We start from the raw sequence: 11,157 nt of genomic DNA, 5'->3' as shown, positions 1-11,157 counted from the left end.
ACGCTCGCATAGAAGCGTCAGCGAAACCTTGTATTTGAATCGGGACTTGCGGATCTGTGTTGACGAGTCGCAATACCTTAAATTTCAGCAGCTGCAGAAGCGTCGCTTTAAACGTCTCCCACGATTTAAGCAACTGCATCGATAGCGACTCGTCCCAATCTAATTTTCGAAGCAACAGTTCCTGTAACAACATCTTTAGCGTTGTAACCAAAGGAAGCAAGTGGCCAAGTGGGTCAAAAAATCGAGCAGTCACCGACAAAATATTTCGCTTTGTCGCGCGAAGATCCAGGAAAGAGTCATCCAACCAAAATTGAAAGTAATCTTTAACCGGTAACCAAACCACGCCAAAGGACTTAATTACGTCTGAGTCTGCCATAAGTGCATACAGCGCTATCAGATGCGGATAACTCTGGGCAGTTTGAAAACCACTTTGCCAATTCAAAACCTGCCTCTTGCAAGACCAGAGAAATTTCGTCTCGAAGACTTTGCAGGTCCTCAACGAATCCGGCGCCAGTCAACAAATCGTCAACATAAAAATCATTCTGACAAACTTTTGCGGCTTTTGGATGAGTTGCTTGTGCCATCTTTCCTAGCAGCATTAAACACCGAATCGCCAAAAAGGGTGCTGGCGAAGTTCCATATGTAACGGTGTTCAACTTAAAGATTTTCAGGGACTCGGAAGGATCTTGACTCCATACTGTGAGCTGGAAGTTTCGGTCAGCTTCGTCCACCATCACTTGGCGATACATCTTTTTGACGTCGGCCACATGAGCAAACTTATGCATTCTAAACCGAAGCAGAGTCGAGTACAGCTCGTCTTGGATAGTTAGGCTGCCATCAAGATGTCATTCTACGCTACCTGCGTAGAAGTACGGCTCGATGCATCGAAAACTACACTCAACTCAGTAAAAGTACTTTGTGGCCGTAGAACGCATCGGTGCGGAATGAAATAGTGCGGAGTAATCGGAATGATGTCGTTGGTGAAGGACATGTGGCCCATTGAAATATATTCCTCCATGAATTCAAGACACATCTTCTTCAGCGAAGGGTCCTTTGACAATTTCCTTTCTAGCAACAAAAATCTACGTTTCGCAACTTCTTATGATGAACCAAGAGTATTTGGGTCAGATTTGAACGGCAAACGAACCGAAAATCTACCGGACGACAATCTTTGAGTATTTTTTTCAAAGTGTTGCTGACAGAGTTGTTTCTCAGGAGTATGGATTTTAGCCTTGGGTGGCAAGTCCTCCACAGACCAAAGTTTCTGGCAGCTGAGATGTAGCATTTTTTCAGCCTTTAAAATGTAAAAAAAAAATGTAAAATATTTTTTGAGCCTTTACATCTCCCTGACACTATCCAGCCGAGAACTGTCTTCTGTAATATGGGGAGTTCAGGCCCCTGCTTTATCTGGCCAATAGATAAAAGTTCAAAGCACGCATCAGCTTATCGGCGCTGATTATCTATTTTTTGGGGCTTGAAGAAGAATGGATCTGCCAACTGAATATTTTCAGGCACCCTCCACCCGCTGGTGTTCACCGCTTGATCCGGATGATAACTGGCTGTTCCCTACTCGCGACTTCACAATCGTGTGTATTTTTTTTGTGGCTTGAGCCTCTGAGCGACCTCAACGGTCACAAAATTTATTTGTGAACCAGAGACGAGCAACGCTCGAGCTAATACAAACTCTAACGCTCACAACAGCAATTGCAAGAATGACTCGATCCGATACAGTCGCATGCAGAACATGCGAAGTGGATGGTGTCTCCTGCATGAGCGTGGACTGAGAAGGGGGTGGCAACGCGAGAATTGTGTTTTGGCCCATCTTTCAACTTTTTGCATTCGTGTAAAAATCGGTAGAAAGTGAGCATTCTAACCCAGAAATAAAAACTTGCATGCACTAACAACCAAAATTCTGCAATAAACATAATATATTTTGAATTATGGATTTATATGTGTGAGCACCAATTTAGGGTATAAGTAAAACACCTGGAAAAAAGTGCACATTGTGAAAAGTGTAGTTCTCAAAAATTAGTTGCAAAAACTTTCGCAGCAGTTTGTCTGAACATTTTCTCGCGCTTTTCAGAATTTTCCTGCGCTTTTTACAATTTTCCCGCGTTTTTCATAATTTTTGCGCGCCTTTCGGCATCAGCTTAGATATTCATTTCCTTTAGATATCGGTCAGTGTATCGTTCTCCGTTAGAATTTCCTAGGAAGAGTAGGATTCGAGATAATTTATTTGCGATTAATAAAACTTGTGCGAAAATGCTACGACAAAAGGGAGTGGATTCCATGGAGTTCAAATGATCACTATCTACCGATTTTTACACGAATGCAAAAAGTTGAAAGATGGCCAAAGCACAATTAACAAAACGCCACAGACTAACTTTCAACTTTTAGCACTCTTTACATGGTTGGCCGACTCGACAATTGCAACTTTCTTTTTTACATCCATGTTCCAGCGGCAGCAGCAAATTAAACAATTAAAGTTGCAGCGGCGGAAGACACGACTTGGGCAACAACCAAAGGAACAGCAGAAAATTTCCAGCGACGAAATTACTTCGGAAGATTACTTGTTAATTTTTTTAGCCGAACCGACACGAATAATTGGCTTTTATGTGTTTGTTGGTAATTGTTATAGTTTTTCACCGAAAAATATTGGTAAACAAATCGCGAACTCTACTGCGATGACGTAGGGTCACCATTAAAAAATTAATTCTAGTTTGTATTAACGAACGCGAAACATGTGTGACTGAAGTAGGATTCGAGATAATTTATTTGCGACAATAGCTTGTGTTACGACGAAAGGGAGTGGTTTCGATGAAGTTGAAATGAACATTAAATTTAATATTCCAATAATTTCTCTAAGAACCTAACTTCTGCTAAGGTGGCGACAGACGGGGCGAATTTGCAAGAGCGAACGGACGAAAGCTTTATTGGCTCCCGCTCTCGCCCTACAACTAGTGACTTCAATTTAAATGAAAGCGCCAAGTGCGCAAACAACAGTTTTCCCACAAATGCCCTTTTTTGTGTATGGCTGCTATCTCTTCTTCACTTAAGGATTCGTATAAACTTTATAAACTTTGTAGGGGGCTGGCTCTCTAAGCATTTAAGGTATAGAACGAGATTCTCCTAATTTTTTAAGAAACTTTTCCCTTCCTTGTACTAACTTTCTCAGATGAGCTATAGGCGACATACCTTCGGAAACTATTTGGTCTTTAACATCTGTAAGTAAGTTAAACTATTTCAACAATCTCACTTTCCTCGAGGTTTACTGTCAGTCTATCTATTAATTTACAAATTGCTTCATAATATACCTAGAACAATCTTGGCTTTTCCAATCAACAATGCATGAATGAATGAATGAATTTTATTTTTCGCTGATGTAACGACCTGATTTCTCAAATATCTCGCTCGCTACGTAAACGTGCGGCTAGCTCAGAGAGGTTGTGGAATCGTTCCACCAAATTTATATTGGGTGATTGCCTTTGACCAAAGATAACGCCAGGGTTGTGTTGGGATCGTTTAGGTTTTATTCGTCTCCTTAAAAATAGCCTTGCGGCTCCTCCGCTACTGCTACTGCTGCTCCTCGTTGCTGTCTTCTGCGGCGTCGCTTCTGACTGACTGGTGACGGCTCCTCCGAGCCTTTGGATCTGTTTTGCCTAGCAGGTAGAACTAGGTTTTGACTCTTTGCCCAGCCATTCTTATCGCAGGCTCCTTAAGATCGGTTTGGATTGTTTTGGTAAGGTGTATCGCCTAGCAGGTAGAACTAGGTTCTGCCTCTTCGCCCAGCCACCTTTATCGCAGACTCTTCGCAAGGACACCCTGAGCTCGACTTAACCACGACCTGGCACCCGTTGGATATTAGCGTTGAAGTCTCAGCCTTGTAGACTTACAGTCGTTCGGCGTCTCGACTTTGCGATTTTGATCCTGGCACTTGATTAGCTTGCTACTGGTCTCGCGTACACGCACTCGCTTTGGTACTTCGGGCTGAGCTGCTGTGATGAAAGTGGTGATTTCCCAGCCCCTGATGTTCGCTCATTCAAATTCCCCGCCAAACTCTTACTCCTCGTGATCCCCATACAGTTCCCCAAATAACTTGACCTTTTCCAAGACTACATACATCACCAGACAGTTCCCCGCTTGGAATATAAAATTCCCGCCCAGACAGTTCCCCGTATTTAAAATCACCATTCCGATTCCCGACGTCTTGCCATTTTACAGAACACGTCTCTGGCGGCGTCTCTGGCGGCGTCTCTGGCGGCGTCGGTGCGCTTCCCCCAAGGGGAACGTCAGTAGCTGGAGAACGGAACCAGAGTCCCGCCTCCACTTCGCTCCTGGCTGTTCCCTGGCGAGCTCCTCCCTCACCTCGCGCTCCACTTGCTCGTTACTGCTGATGTATGTGGCCATCTCGACGATCTTTTTGAAAAAACCTAGGTTTTCGCGCATCCCCGGTTCCGTTACTTACGGCGGCGTGTATCGGTAACGGGACTCGCTCTCCGTGTACACGACTCCCAGGCAATCTGTGCAAGTGCGCGTTAGCCGGTTACGGTGTCTACGGCTTTTTGAACCCTTCCTGTCCCGCTCTCGCTCTTCTGCCCATGTGTGTCTGGAAGTGTGCGCCAACTGTTAATTTCTATACCGCGTATCGGTACCGGTAACGGTGTCTTCGGCGTCTACCTCGGTTTTCGGTTCCGTTACTCGCGGCGGCGTGTACCGGTAACAGGACTCGCTCTCCGTGTAGGCGCCTCCCACGCAATCTGAGCAAGTGCGCGTTAGCCGGTAACGGTCTCTACGGGTTTTTGAACCCTCCCTTTCCCGCTCTTGCTCTCCTGCTTGTGTGTGTCTTAAAGTGTGCGCCAACTGTTAATTTCTATACCGCGTATCGTCCTCCCCCTTTCTTTGGTTAGGGTACAGTGCTCCTCCGATACGACGGACTTGTTGAAACTGCTCCTCCTTGCTTTGCGGTTTTAACTGGCTTATATGTTGTTTTCCTCTCCTTGTCCGAGTTTTCGTGCCGCAGGTTGCAAATAACCGGGGAGTCGAAATTAATTATCATAAACGGACCTTCGTATCTGGGGACCAGTTTCTAGGTGGTGCTCCTTGGCCCAGACCGTGTCTCCGATCTGCGGTCTCCAAGGGCACCTCCGGAGATGGTAGTGGCGCGCCTGATCCTCCGCTGCTTTTTCCATGTTCTGTCTGACCAGCTTGATGATTTCGTTTAGCTTTTTCGCGTTTCCCGACGGGGTCTGAGTTTCCCTTCATGTGCCGGTGGTTTCTCGACAACCTGGGCTCTCTACCCTTCGTGACGAAGGCCGGGGAATACCGTGTAGACTCTGCTGGCCATTTCTCATACCAAGTCCGCTGGTCCTGTCCTGCGAACTGGGCGACCATTGTTTTCACCGCTCTATTGGCGCTCCCTGTAGGATTTTCTTGTGGCGTGTACGGGCTGTAAACTGGTGCCGCACAACCAACTCTGCCAAGAACCGCTTGAACGGCCTGCTTGTGAATTGGACCCCGTTATCGATGATCAAAACCTTTGGCACGCCCTACCATGAGATGATCATTTCCCGGATTGCCTCTTCCAGCGTCTCGGTGGTAGCCCTACGCAGCGGCACTATTTCCGTCCTCTTCGAGAACCGATCTACGAGTTCCCGTGCTTCGACCGAGGAAGCGGCCCAACGAAATCGACGCATACTGTGGCTTAGGGCTCTTCTAGGATCTGGGTGAGTATTTTTCCGGCCGCCTGAAGCTGACTGGGCTAATACCTGAGGCAGCTCTCACAGTTCCGCACATACTTCCTGATGTCGCGGTGCATGCCCGGCCAATGGTACATCGAAGCCACTCTCGCGATTGTCTTTCAGCTGCCCATGTGACCGGCCGTCGGCATATCTTGTTTCTCAGCAATGACTCGCTGCCTTGATCCAATTGGTACGCATAGCTTCAATGCAATCACATCCTCGTTGCCCGCTCTGTGAGGAATGTGCCGGTACAGTCGGTCGGGCTCCACGAAGCAGTGCGGATATTTTTGGGGGGTTCTGGGCTATCTCTCCCCTCATGCTATTCAACCACTTCAGGGCCATGTGATCTATAGCATAACATTCCTCTGATGGATATCGGCCTTTGATGTGGCTTGGGCTGGCGCATCTTTCTTGCTCCATGATCTTTTTCGTTGGACATTATTGTAAATAACCCACTTTTCGTCGCCAGTAATGATCCGCTTCAAAAAAGGATCGTGTTTAATCCGTTGCAGCAGAGAATAGCAGATGCTGATACGCTTAGTTAGGTGAATTTCCTTTAAGTTATGCGGAACCCAAACATCGAGCTTGCTTACTTAGCCAAGTTTCTTCAAATGGTTTTCAACCGTTGTATGCGACACAATGAGCTTCACTGACATCTCCCGCGTTGAATAACGCCGGTTTTCATCCAGCAAAGCCTGAATTTGTTCGTCAAAAACAGCCGATGGTCGACCAGAACGTGGGGCGTCTTTAACTCAAAAGTCTCCAAGCCTGAATTTGGCAAACTAGCGCTGACATTGGCGATCACTCATGGCATCTTTACCATACACTTCGCACAATTTTTCGCGAGCTTCGACCGCTTTTTTCCTTTTCGGAAGTAATAAAGCAAAATATGTCGAAAATGCTCACTTTGGTCCTCTATGTTTAATTTGCTATAGCTTCCACAAATGTTATCGAATAATTACCAAATTTTTGTCGTTAGTACCTAAGACAATACGCTTTAAAACGATACTAAAAAGTGTGACCCTGGTGCTCTATTAGTCGCAAATAAATTAGATTAAAAACGATTACTAAAAAAAACGACATGACTTTCTTGCCAACCCAATATTATCACTTTGAAATGGTATCCCATCAGATACGGCTTTAAATTCTTTATGGCCCACACAATTGCTAAACATTCATTTTCAGTGGCCGAGGTTTCTTTTCGACCCGTTCAGTGTTCGGCTGAAATAGGAGATCACCCGCTAGCCCTGGTCGGAATTTTGAGTGAGAATGGCACCCAACCCATAATCGGTGGCATCGGTCTGCAGCACAAACGGTTTTGTGAAATCCGGGCTTGCCAAAATTGGGTCGGCGACCACCACAGCTGGTGGTCGTCGGTCCATTCCCATTTGACACCCTTTCGGAGAAGGTCCTTCAGCGGATGCACTAGCGTGGCAAAATCTGGCACAAAACGCCGTACCACGATGCCACTCCCAAGTACTGCCGCAGCTCCTTAACAGTTGCCGGTGGTTTTAGCAACGCTATCACCGATACTTTCTCCGGATCAGTCCCCATGCCCTGGTCTGTAATGCGTTGCCGTAAGTATTGAAGTTTCTACCTGAAGAATTTACACTTATCAGCGTTATACCGTTAGGTTACGCATGTGCTCTTCTAGCGTCCACCCTTTAACGATGATATCGTCCTGATACGCGAAGGCGTGCGGCATCATTTCGGGTCCCCTAACCTGGTCCAACACCCGCTGGAATGTTGCTGATGCCGAATGCAAACCAAAACTTTCCATTGGAACAGGTCTTTCCATGACACTGCAAATGCGGTGTACTACCTGCTGACTGCCTCCAACGGTATCTGGCAGTACCCGTCCTTTAAGTCTATGGCTATGTATCCTTCACGGACTTTGCGTTAATTTGCCAGAAATCCACACACATCCCTTATTTCCCGGTCTTCTTCCTTACCATGACTATTGGTGAGCTGTACGGACTTCTTGACGGCTCGATGCGTGGATCGTCTACTTTGGCGTTGATCTCGCCCTCCATTTTTAGATTTTTCGGATAATACCACGGTTTGACCGGCAGATCGTTCTTCATGGTGGTCGTTGCGCGTTTCCCAAACAGCACTCCACCGTTCGGACACCTATTTTCCTGCATCGCCAGCAAAACGTGAGTCGATGATTCCGGCACTTCTTCGCCCAATGGTCTGCGCCCCCGCATCTGCGGCAAATTTTGGCTGGATTCTGAATGAATCCACTGCCATCTGCTGGTGGTCCGTGTCCCTGCGGCGTATGCCTCCGTGGCGCGTCCGTGTCCTCCTTGCACCGACACACCGCACCCTGCTCTGCCCTTGGCCTTGACACTGGGTGGTTTTGCGTTCTTTGCTTTTGGGAATTGTTCTCCAGTTCGAACTTCTTCCGTTGCCCGTCCAGCTCCTCGAACTCATCTGCCAGCGCCATCAGGATGTCCAGGTGCCGACACTCATAGGCCCGGATAAATATTCGGAGGGCCAGCGCGCTGTTCTCCTTGATCCTGTTCAGGACTTCCTTGGCAGACATACCCAGGGGCCGCATCAGCGTCTGCATGTCCGCCATTCCAGCGCTTTTGTGTTGATTTCCCTTGACTTGAAGATGGTTTTGCCAATTGTTCGAAATCCGGTATATGTTAAAGGTTTAAAAGAGCGTTTACGCAAGTATCATTGCTTTAATCAAACAAACTTCCTGAATTACAAATTGTTTTATCATTATAGGATTCACAAGGTTTAATTATTGCAAATAATTGTCTCTCACATTCTAAAAAATTTTCATATTTTATATCATTGATTATTTGGGCTTTTTTTATTGCTTTAATTTTTAAGGTTCTACAATTATCTGATTTAATGATTCTTGATTCGAGAAAATTCCAATAATTCTTCTATGTTAAAAAATAGGTTATTTTCTTTTTTAAAAATTTCATCCACAATTTTGGTTTTTGTGTTCGTATTACGCCCATGTAATTGCGTATATTATGTTGGTTATTTCTTCTTTTATTAATTAAATTTTATATTTTTAAATATTTGCTTTCTGTTTTACGATTTCTTTCGAGCTCTGTGTAATTTTCGACATTGCATTAGTAGCATTAGTAAGTTGGTTTATTTTTCTAACTTCGCCAGAGTTTCTTCATAGCTTTGTAGGTTAAAGATGTGGATGACTTTAAATTTTGCGTCTTGAATAGTTGCTAATCCGGTTTCAAGTGAGATGATTTGTGAATTGGAATAGTCGAGGACTGTAGTTATCCCCAATCATATTTACCAACATGATAATCTGAAAAATATGTTCTATTTTTTTTTTGTATGACTTTTCCGGTTTGTGTTTTAATGGTGGTCGTTTTATTTTCCGCTACTTTCTCGGCTTTGTATCTAGGTGTAAGTTAAGTTCCCAACCTTTTATTTATTTTTACGTGTACAGTTCATCTTCTAACATAATCTTTATGGATGAGTAATTGGGGGTTTTCCGGATTGGTTTGGGTTATGGTAGAAATGCAGATGGAAATTTTGTTTGAAGGCTGATATGGTTGTTGGGGTTTGGGTGGTAGCATGGGTGCCATCCCTAAATACGGAGTTTTTGGTGTCTGGTTATTCCAAGCATTTTGGTTCTCTAGCAGACTGCATAAATGTAGAGCGTGTACTAAGTCATGTGGTTCTTTAATGGCCAGCAATTGTGCCAGGTTTCCATTAGGGCCTCTGACAAAAGTGTCTAAGACTTTTTCCCTGTACATGGCTGTCAGAGATTGTATAGTTTCTTGTGAGGCATCTAAGTTGCCAATTTGGTTCAGAATAAGTGATAGTTGTTGATAAACTGTGTGATAATATTCATCTATAGTATTGTTACCTTGGTTAAGAGCATAGAGTTGATAATCTAAGGTCTTTAGGTCGCGCTAGCTGCCCAATCTAAGGGGGTATTATATGATTCTAGTACTGCGTCCGCTTGACCAGTAATTTTGTTACGGATTGCTAAAAGAATTCCATAATATTTTGGTGAACCAATTCTGTTTTCATAGATTTTGAACACCCTCTCGACACTTTTCCTCCATAACGAATATTCACTTTTGTTTCCTGAAAAGTCTTTATGTGCTCGAACAAAATCTGGTTATTTATCTAACTCACTTTGATTGTGCGTTAATTCTGTTTTAATTGTTTGATCTGTATATTTGGAAAAAATCTTTGTTTGGATTAAGTATTTCCTTTACTAGACTACTGAGATTTGTCCCTAAGACTGCTTTTATTTTTTCCTCAATGTCCCTCTCGGTCATGATTCGGGGGTTTATTTGTGTGGTACTGGCTGATGAGGGTCCGGCAAGACTCGCGAGTCTGTCTGCCAAACCTTGTTCGTTCATTTTGGGTATGGATATATGAGCAGCGAAAGATTAATTTAATTATTTAATTTAGCTTTTTAGAATTCTGAAGTTGTTTTCTAAGAATTAGGGTGTGGGATTTTTTTATTATGGGATTTTTGTAATTATGGTGTGGGGATTTTTATTTTCCCTATATTTAGAGTCTTTTTTACTTCTTAAAATGTGTCTTCTACATTTTATATTTGTGTGAAACTTTTTTGTTTTTTAAATATTTTCCAATTTTATAATTTTTATGTTTTTGTTTTTAATATATCGCTTAAAACTATTCTTAGAGTGGTAACATCATCTCGTGATGACAGGTTCGGCGGACTACGTTTTATCCCACGCTGCAACGATCTCTCCTGAGTTTGAGTTTACTAAGTGGCCTTCTGTGTACCTTAATTCACGTTCGATTGGGCGGAGGTTCGAAACGAAACGTCAGAGTTTGTTTACTTTCTGAACTTCGCGAGACGCGGAACTTGTTATCCTTTCGCGCTTTTAATTAGGTCCCTGTTCGGGCGCCAGTTAAAAGATTGATTATGTTTTTGATATAAAAATAAATCAAACTTCTCTTTATTGAGTTGGATTACAAACTAATTGTTTTTATAGCTACTTAATTGTAATTGGCCAGTGCACTTTAATTATTGTTTTTATTACTTGCACTTAGTTGAGTTCGATCAACTTTGGAAATTGGCTGTTTTGCATTCCCACGATCGCTGACCAAAAGGTGCAAGCTCAGCACACGTGGCTAAGTTTGTTTGAACTTTATTGTGCATTGCCTTGCTGTTAGCTGTGCAATAAATGTTCTCTTCTTCGGTTTAAAAAATTGTATTATTGAGGACATTGCTTTGCTGTTCGTTGTGCAATCGATGCTTACTCTTTTCTTCTGTCTGGGTGTTAATTTCTATATTTCCAGCACGGGAACAATGCTTTAAGCCAATGCCATCAGAAAAAGTATTGCCTCGTAGCTGAAATAAACAATTGAAGCGAAAAGCTCATTGCAAAAAGATAAAGCAGCAAAGTCTCTAGAAAAACTACAAAGAAAAATAATTTTTCGAAAA

This window comes from Drosophila gunungcola, unplaced genomic scaffold, assembly GCF_025200985.1.
Source record: "Drosophila gunungcola strain Sukarami unplaced genomic scaffold, Dgunungcola_SK_2 000051F, whole genome shotgun sequence".
Lineage (NCBI taxonomy): Eukaryota > Metazoa > Arthropoda > Insecta > Diptera > Drosophilidae > Drosophila > Drosophila gunungcola.
Note: the sequence above shows the minus strand (reverse complement) of the source record.